Source organism: Lactuca sativa, chromosome 7 (genome assembly GCF_002870075.4).
Source record: "Lactuca sativa cultivar Salinas chromosome 7, Lsat_Salinas_v11, whole genome shotgun sequence".
Taxonomy (NCBI): Eukaryota; Viridiplantae; Streptophyta; class Magnoliopsida; order Asterales; family Asteraceae; genus Lactuca; species Lactuca sativa.
In genome coordinates this window covers 23,769,835-23,780,217 of record NC_056629.2, presented here as the reverse complement: position 1 = coordinate 23,780,217, position 10,383 = coordinate 23,769,835, and the positions used below count along the sequence as shown (strand labels likewise).

At 35.3% G+C, this 10,383-nt stretch overlaps 1 pseudogene; it reads right to left on the bottom strand.

The window, feature by feature from the left end:
• Positions 1 to 7,841: 7,841 nt before the first annotated feature.
• Positions 7,842 to 9,853, bottom strand: LOC111907204 (WD40 repeat-containing protein HOS15-like; annotated as a pseudogene).
• Between the last annotated feature and the right edge of the window lie 530 nt (positions 9,854 to 10,383).

Here is a 10,383-nt window from a genome sequence, read left to right as displayed (position 1 = left end):
TGGACTAGGAACATTACCAAAAGCTGTTTTTGGACTTGTAAACCTATTTTCGATGTAGTAATGTTCATACTAATCCAATTTCAAAGATAATTGTCAATAGATTCATGTTTTGTATTAGTTTAAGTGTTATGCTAATTACATGAAAAAAGTTTGATTCCAATTGTATTGTTCATATGAGTTGCTTAGATTAATAGAAAAGGTTGATTGATTATGTGTCTTTGATCCATTTTAATCTAAGAATTGATTCTAAAATGTGTTTGTGTAACTTGTCCTCAAGTTACATGAACAGTCACATTAAAGTTTCTTAAAATTCATAAAAGTTGGCAATGGTTACAAAATGAAGAGTCTTGTCCTCATTAAATGGTTTTATGACTCCATAACTTGTCCTCAAGTTATGGAGGTTCAAGAGTCACTTCATTAAATCATTAAAATGTGTAACCTTAATTAGTTCCATAGGTTACAAAGAAGAAGAGTTACATTCTTTAATAGTTTAAAGTCTTCCATAACTTGTCCTCAAGTTGTGGACTCGAAGAGTTTTAATTAAAACTACTTTAAACACATAAGTTATGGAATTAATTAGTTTTGAATATTTTCAAAACTTGCCCTCAAGTTTTGGAATTTGAAAAGTTTTCTCTTATTAATACTTTAATTCCAAGTTTAGCCCTTAGAATTTTAAAAGTTAAAATTCAACCCTTATACTTTATAATATTATAAGTTAATAATATATATATGTATAAGAGCAAGTCAGTCTTACCATTAGTAGGCCTCATTCACGAAGTCGGTTTATAAGGGGGGGGGGGGTATAAGGTTACTGCCTATAAAATGGCAGTTTAATGGGTGTCCACTCTCACCCACCGCTTCTTTGACTGGTGGAGAGTCGTTAGCCGAACGGGTAGGACAAAGACTATAAATTCTCCCTTCATTAAAAGTATTAATGATAAATACTAAGTAACTAAACCTTTTATAAATACCTAATCTTAGTTACTTAGGAAAATGTGAATAAGGTGCTAATCCATGAAATTACACTTTGCACCTTGTTTAAGTCGGTTAGTGGAGCGTGTGTGGTTAACCGGCACACTAACTCGTATTTAACAAGGTAGGCAAAGGGTAACTTAATGTTTATCATAGTATCGATGGAGTGTGTTTGGTTAACCGACACATCGATTGAGGGGTAAACACTTAAGGGTACCAAGTAATTTGCATGGTTACTTCACACCTTGTTTTGTGATCCTCGGCATCCCAGTCACAAAAACTGAAGGGCACACTCGAGATTGAAACATGCCATTGAACAGTTCAATGAATATCAAAAGATCTAGGAGTTTCAAATCCAATTAAAAAACCTAATAATTATTTCGTTTTTCATGGTGGAAATTGGTGAATCGTCATTCACCCACCTTCAAATATTTTATAGCTTGGATTACGGTATCCCTCTTCCAAGTTATAAAATAGTTTGTTCGGTCCTAGCCTTAATATTTCATATTGGGTGTTATATTAAGGACTTAAATCAACTTTACTTGAATCTCTCCCATTGTAGATGTCTAGTTCAGACATCTATGATCTTCCCAAATCTCTTGGAACTTCACTTCCTCCACCTCCTCCAATTATTCTCCCCAACCTACAAGTTCAAGGTCACTCAAGCCCTATTGGCAAGGCAAGGTCTAGGTGTGATCACATCTTGGAGATGAATTCACATATTGACAAGCCGGGAGAGTTGGGTGTCAAAGTCTTGGAAAAGTTGGTGGTTCAATCACTTTCTAAGTTATTTTTTGACTACTATGAAACAGACTATGACAAGACCCTTAATGATCTTATCTATTTGCTTGGTTCTGCCGAATCAACAATGATTTGTAATGCTAGTAAATCAAATTTGATTAGAATATCGAGTTCCCAAAACTTTATGGACATTGAAAATGGTGACACTGGAAATCCAGAAAAAGCATTCTCATCCCAATGGAAATGGATCGGCCATAGTCAACTCGGTTGACCAAATGGTAAAGAGAAAAACTAAGCCTGTGATAGTCCCATGTACCATTACCAAAGGGTCCATATGTTAAAGTTCCAAAAGGAAAGGGCATTGGTTGCGAAGTTTCCAAATTTACCTGAAAGATCATAAGGCTGGTAAAGTCAATAAGTATGACTCTACTTCAGGTAAAGTCCACCATCTAACCCTGTTAAGTTCCCAGTTGATGATTCTTAATACAAAATGTGACTCGGTTGCATTTTGATATTTAGCAGGATCAAGCAAAGGGAAGGAAACTTAAAGGAAGAGTATGCTGAATTTGATCGCGAAGATGGATTTCTTTCTCTTGGTTGAAGATCGGATTCTTGAGCTACTCTTAAGAGTTATGATAGATTGCTAGGAAACATGTAATAGCATTGTTTTATTTAAAGTTGCATTGTAAGGGAAAAGTTTTTCTGCATTTTGATAAATAAATAAAAATTTGTTTTACTTTATTTTATATCTCCTTACAATGGCATTTATGAAAACTTGATGTCTGTATGTTTCTAGCAACATTGGAAAAATTAACTTGATTCTTTCATTTGTGGTAGTGTCTAAATTTACCAAGTAAGGAAAGATTCTCATCACCTAAGTTTCAATTGGACCGAAACTTGGAATCATACAAGGTGTTTAGTGTGATGTATGAGAATTTTCAACTTTGGAAAAATTAAGACTAGTTCCGTGGTCACATGTATATGTGACTCAAGATAAGGACTAAGGGATCAAGTACACTTGTCAAAGTCCACCACAAAAGATGGATAAGACTATTCGTCATGATTTACTAAGGTTTAGTAAATATGATTATACTTACATGCTTAAGTATAATTCTGACACATTGGAAAAGTTTCAATGTATGACAGAATGAATAAGAAGAATCAAATTAGGCAGAAGGATAAAAGTTTCTCAAATCTGAAAAGATGGGAGAGTACTTTAGTATCATGTTTTAAGATCATCCTAATGATTTTGAGACCTTATCACAATTCATCCTCTAAGTGCATTCTGATAGTTAAGAAGAGGAGTTATGAATTGTTGAAGTGGTTAAATCAAGAAGATGATTCATAGGGTGACTCAACGAGTTGAATCGCAATTTTAGGGTTTCTGAGTTCTAGAACTCGGCGAGTCAATAGGCTGACTCGGCGAGTTAGGTCAGCCTGAAAGGTTGACTTTTACCAGGATGTTGACTTTGACTAGGGGTAAAATGGTCATTTTACCCTAAGAAGAATTATCAGATTTTGATTAAGTGTTGTTATGGAATTGAGAGCCGGATAGTCGCTGGAGCAGCAGACAGGAATTCCTTACTTGAGTTTTCAGCAGTCAGTCATACGAGGTGAGTTCCCTTTTAGTAGGAACGGGTCCAAGGCACCAAGGCCGACCCGTATATGTGATATGTTAGTAGTCGAGTGTGGACGGGGCCTGAATCTTGTAGAAATTTAGTGTGGGTGGGGCCTGAACCTCATAGTATTATTTGAGTATAGTTATGTGATTGCTTGATAGATATACTTGTTGTCTGTGTGATACTTGTATGCTTGTTAGTAGCGGAGTGTGGGTAGGGCCGGAATCTCCTAGATAGAGGAGTGTGGGCGGGGTCCAAATCTCCTACACAACAGAGTGTGGGCGGGGTCCGAATCTCCTAGACAACAGAGTGTGGGCGGGGCCCGAATCTCCTAGACAACGGAGTGTGGGCGGGGCCCGAGTCTCCATGAGAGTGGGCGAGGCCCGTATCTCCTAGTTGCATGATATTTGTATGGTATGTGGTAATTGGGGGGGCGGGGGGTTGGGGGAGCTCACTAAGCTTCGTGCTTACAGTTTTTAGTTTTGGTTTCAGGTACTTCCACTAGCAAAGGGAAGGGCTCAGGATGATCGCATGGCACACACCACAATTTTTAGCCTGGGAGTTCTACTCTGATATTTTGATATGAGCTTTTCATATGTGAAAAATATTATGATACATTGTGAAACATGATTCACGATTTTATTTATGATTATGGATGTTTCATGGTTTTAACAATGACTTTAAAACAAAATTTTTGGACCGTATTTTTGGAATGTTTCAATTAAGGACTTAATGGACATAGGTTTTTAGATCTAGTTTTAGAATGGAGTCCTAGTGGATAAAGTTGGAAACTTTATCCATTAAATCATTGAAAAGAAGTAGATATGAAGTTATGGTTTTAGTTTTAGAAGGATTAAGAACTTAAAGATGAATATGGTAATCTTCCAGTTCCCACAACATGGCAATGGGCTTGCCACGATGTGGTGGTTCTCTGCTTTACAACTGTTTTGTCATGGTATTCCCACGACGTGGCCAAGAGGTTCCCACATCGTGGTGAGCGTTGACTTGGTTGACCATTAAACATTGACTTATTTGGGTCAAAATTGAAGGAATTGGGTTATTGATTAGGAATTTATCTGTATTTTGTGTCATTCAGTTCACGAAGGTGATCAGTGCAGGGAGTGACGAAGTTGCTACGTTTTCGAGTCTGCATTTCAGATGAGTTTCCTCATTATATTACCTACATTGTAGCAGGGTTCATGCTAGACTAGTTTAGTCTTATTGCAGATTACTGTTATGTGTATATACCGAGTTGCGGATAGCTCAAAGAGTGATGAAAGTCCGCAGGGTTTCTGATAATCCTTAGGTATGTTACGACATAAGGGTAGTGATATGATGTTTAGAGTAGCAGGATGGTATGTAGGTGTCTAATACAATGCCCTAAAGGTTGTATATAGTCATGTAGGATATCCTGAGAACTCTTGATATATGCTTTCTTACCTATTCCTTGTTTCGCTGTGAATTTACAGTGGGATCACATTTTCGACTGTCTATCTCACCTCTGGCTTCATATAGTTATGTATTCATTAGTAATATGCTAATGGTGGTGTAGAGTACTACATGAAGCCCGATATATTGTAGTGATCTGTTAGACAGGTAAACTAGTATAGATAGTTTTCATGTGTTTATGATCCTTTTTGTTGATTGCTATTATATGTGTATCTGAGTTGCTGATAACACCAAGACTGTTGTAACCCATATGGTTGCTGTGAGCCTATAGGACTATTGATAGTCCTCATGACTGCTAATAGTCCTTGGTTGTTTGATAACCTATAATTGATTATTATGTTGTGATGTATGTGATATTTTGGGGGAAATCACTAAACTTTGGCTTACAATTCTAAATTAAATGTTTTCAAGTATCAGTGGTGAATGTGGGAAGGTGAAGGCATGGTTTTACACACTCATCAGCAACATTAGAGATTCCCTATTTATTATATCACTCTAGTTTTCATACAACTATATTTTGGAACAAATGAGTTTTCATAACTTGGGTTTTATGTAAATGGTGATTTTATCTTATTTAAAAATGAGCAAATTGTTTGTGAAAATAGGACATTACAAATAGCTTCTTTTAGCCAAGAAAAATTCTTTTAGCACAATAAAAAGAGAACCCAAAATCAATCGGAGGTGGGGGAATGGGAGCGGGGACGGGGGTTGGGAAGCTGGAGATTTTGGAGGCGGGGCAGGGGAACAAATGAATTTTGGGGGTGGGAACGGGGGAAGAAACCCCTATCCCATTTGGTGCCCATTGACATCCATAGGCATGATACATTCTGCTCATATGTGCTACAACTTTGGTTACAAAGGTTATTAGGGTCTTGGTTTATGGATAGATTCTGAAATCAAAAGTCCCTCCAACTTAACCAATCACTACTAGAAAAACAGCTTTTTACGACGCTCATTGCGTGTCATAAAAAGGCTCAGACGACGCGCAAATGCGCGTCAAGGAAGGCCCTGTCATAAAAAGAAACGACGCGCTTTTGCGATGCTCATTTACGACGCATGTTTACGACACACAATGCGTATCAAGGAAGGCCCTGTCATAAAGGAAGATGACACGCATTCGCGTGTCGTAACCTTATGACGTGCGTGTTAATGACACGCAATGCGTATCAAGAAAGCCCCTATCAAGAAAGGCCATGTCATAAATAAAGATGAAAACATTTTTGCGTATCATAATTTAAATGTTTAAAAAAAATATTATTTATAGATTTACTTATTTTCAAATTAAATTTGTATTTAATGTTTGATAATAGAAAATAAAATATCATATACAAAAAATAGAATCCATTGCATAAATTTAATGTCATACAAATAATCGTTCTATGGAAAGATAAAACAAATCAATAGAAGTTGTAATAAAAATTTACAAATGAATTAGATACAAAAAATACAATCCATTGCCCCTTTGCTTATTCAAGATCAACCTGCAAGTAGCTAACTAATCTGTACAAATTCACCCTTGTTTCTAATCATCTTCTTAAATACTTTACAAACATAATTCATCCATAGTACATGAACTATAGTTGCAACCTTGTTTCTTCTTCTTCTTCTGAACTCATCTCTTGCAACCATTGCTCTAAGCCTAGTCTGAATAGATACAACATCTCCTTGTCAATTATGTGAAAAATACAACCGGAGAGTGGCCTACCTTCATAATAACAACAACTAACGAAGCAGGAATGAAAGAGAAGGCAATACTCACAACAGTAGCTGCAATGAATGCATCTAGGTCCTACAAGATCATACAAATCACTACTTAAATACACATTACATATAAAGGTGTCAATATTCTAATTGCATTTACTTAATATATAAAGACTCCAATAATAAATTGATATGTTATGTTACCTTAATATATAAAGACTCCAATTCAAATAGGACTATATGCCCCAGGATTTGCATTTGCATGACTATCAAAAAGAGAATTGGTTTGTAGAGGAAAGGGATGCATGATTAATAGCAGCACATAGAGGTCTAGGAGCATAGATATGTCAACCTATCATGTGTCAACAACCATTAAACCACCTTAACAACCAACAAAACATTTGGATTTGACAAAAATCAAAATGACCAGATCAAATCAAAACTGTGGGTATAATTGTGTTATACGGTATAGTTCGTATAGACCGATACTACATGTTTGCTTGTCTCCAATTTTCTTGAATATCACAGAAAGTTCTTGCTGCCATGCCATGCCAACACAAGAATACAAATATGAACTTATTTAAATCTTTCCTACACAATTGTATTTTCATTTTACTTATCTTACACAATTCTACTGTCAGTTTTATTCCTACTTCTACTTTCCCAAACATAGTATTGTACTGAAAAAAAATCTTATTAGGGGATGGAACTGACCTTCAATTGGGCATCTGCAGAATGCATGGCAGGCATTGGATAATTGGCCATGGAATCACCCCAATGAGTTTGACCAACAGGGCCAACAGGGGTCAACATTCTGGCAGCAGCCAATGTCTAACAATGTTCATAAAACAATTACAATTAATACATAATAAATAAGATGCTGATAATGCATCATATTAAAGTGATAATAGAATTTAAACACACTCTTAAGCATTAAAACATATAAGGCTTTCAGAAGTTGACTGCCATCATCCATCCTTGGAACCCTTTCGTCTAAAAGCCAAAGCAAAAGCTCTGTGATGAGATTTTCCAGTGTTCTCACGTTCATAGCATGAGCAAGTTGTTTGTTTTGAAACGTCTGCAAAAAAAAGACTTAAACACACTCTACCTAAACTGTTATCTATAAAGCCTATTGTTGTAAAAGAAAGAATCAGATAAAATACCTACATGAGTGTGTTGAGAACATATTTACAAGATCTAGAAGATGCACCCATCAAGCTGAAGTCAAAAGTCTTTGCCACCTTTACCCTGGTTGTAAGTAACAGTCACTTCACCCTGGTTGTAAGTAACATTCACATATAATTAATTCATAATTCATAATATCATTCAACAACAATTTTATAGATATTATTTTTTTTGTTAAACCTGATGGCCCACAAAAGTTTTTACTCGTTGATTATCTCCAACTTTACAGACATAAATCAACATCAGTAGGAGCTGCAGTTTTTTTTAAGTTTAAATTAAATATAACAAAACAAAAATTATAAAATAAATAGAAAGAAACAATACCTGCGTGAAACTCAATTTGTTGTTTCCATTCTCCAGTCTTAATGTCCCATACAATTGTTGTTTTGTCTACACTGCCACTTAGAAGATAGTCTCTTTTCTTGTTCCATTTTAAAGAGAATATTGGCCCCTTATGTTTTGTTAATGTACTCATCAGCTCTCCTAAAATAATAAATAAACCTAACTTAATTTTATTTTAAAAAAGCATATTGAAAATGCAAAAAAGTAGCTTAATTTGCCATCTATACTCCATATTCTGGTTTGCCCATCATAAGAACCTGTTGCAAGTAGAGTTCCATCACCCTACATTACAAATTTCATTTATAAGTATAAGATGCAACAGTAAAAAGTAAAAAGTTGAAAAAAAATAAAAAAAGACTCACATTCCAGTCAAGTGTTGTTACATCTTTGCTCTTATCATTTGTATAGTGTTTCAAAACAGCAACATCTAAGGGGCCTTTTTGTAAATTTGAGCTACAAGGTCCATCACTAATTGACCAAATTCGAGCTGTGGAATCTCCAGACCTAAATATATAATAAATTCAAGTCAGAATCTCAAATGATACTATTAATATTTTAGTTATAACCATGGTAAATCATATTTCTCTAACACAAAGAATGCAAAATTACCTTCTGTAATCACATTTTCTTCAGGTTGGACTCGTATCTTATCCTCAAGATCCTCATTTTCTTCTCTTTCTCTTTCTGTTTACCCTTATCTCTTTCTCTTTCACTTTCTCTTTCCCTCTCTATCTTCTCTTTCTCCAACTCACGTTCTTTTTCCCTTTGTTGCTTTTCCTTCTCTTTTTCACTATGTTGTTCTTGCTCAATTCTCTTTTCTCTTTCTCTGTGTTTTCTTTCCTGTTCCTTTTCTTTTTCTCTAGAATGCCCTCATTCCCTTTCTCTTTCTCTAGCATTTTCTTATTCGTGTTCTTTCTCTCTTTCATTCACATGTTCTTTCTCCTTTTCTCTTGCATGTTCCTGCTCATGTTCTTTGTTTTTTTTTTCTCTATTTTTAGTTTTCTAAAGACTCTCTTTCTTCTCCTTTATCATTTTTGTAGTTCATAAACATCCTTTGTGATGAGAACATAAAGCCCCTCTAAATTTACAACATTTAATAGTATCCACGGCTGTTCGCAAATCTGATTCTGCCTAATCACAAGATAGAAGTTAGATGTTATGCTAATAATCCCTCAATCACAAATAATAATAATAATAATAATAATAATAATAATAATAATAATAATAAGTTTGCTTCAAAAGATAGTTATAAATAAGTTCTAGCAGCACTAAGCCATTAACATATTCCAATTAGCACAACCATCAAAATAAAGAGGATTGCAATTACAGAAATCTAAACATGGAATAACATATACCTGATTAGAATCAACCCCTCGACAAAAAGCAAAAAAAAAAAAAAAATGTAGACGAGTCCAAATATATTTCCCACCAACTGTAGCAACACAATACCATATCTTCTGAGCAATAGAGAGTCCAGGTCCCTCCAAATGAGAAACTTAAGGAAAGCATCAAGCTCAGCTTCGTACTAAAATAGCAATCCTAGCTAATCCCAAAAGGATAAGATTTGATAAGAAATTAAAGATGGAAACAAAAAGAAAGAACTAGATTATTTCATAATATACCTTCATTACAGAGAAAACCTTGTTTTCAACATCAAGTCTCGCAGTATCCACCTGGTTAACTCTTGATATCACAATTGGACTTGCAGACTGTAGAGAATTCACCAATGAATCAAGTAGCTCTCTGTTAAAAAGGAGAGGAGATAAGGAACCTTCATGAATATGAAAAACCACTTGTTTTCTCCTAGAAAGATGTTGATGAATGTATATGAGGTCCTTGAGCATTAAATTGCCTTGGCCTAGAATGGAGATGTTGAAAGGAATTGGTGTTCATATCTGTTAAAGACTTGAGCATAGAAACTTGTTTTAGGCTCTACAGTTTTCTTGGTTGTATGGGGGTCTGTGTTCACTTGTCTTTTAAGTTAGAGCCAACTACAATGCATGTTTCAAAGAGAGGGGAGATAGAGACACACACTCTTGTACTGTTTTAATAAGTTATGCAACCAAAAAAAGGGGAAACACTGAGAAGGAAAAAATAAGTGAGGGCAAATTTGTAAAATGTTAAGTTCTTTCTTCATTAACCCTATATATATAGCCATCAGAATACTAGATTAAGTCATGTCCATTAACTAAGTGAAAAAGAAATTGTAGTTGCCTGACATCAAGGTTTAAAAGAACGGAATCGCGCCTCGAGGCGTTTTCCCTTCGCCTCACGAGGCGTAAGCCTCGAGGCGGAGCGAGGCATAAGCCCGAGGCGGAATTAAAAAGTAAATATAAAAACTATATATCTTATAAAAAATAGAATACTAAACATA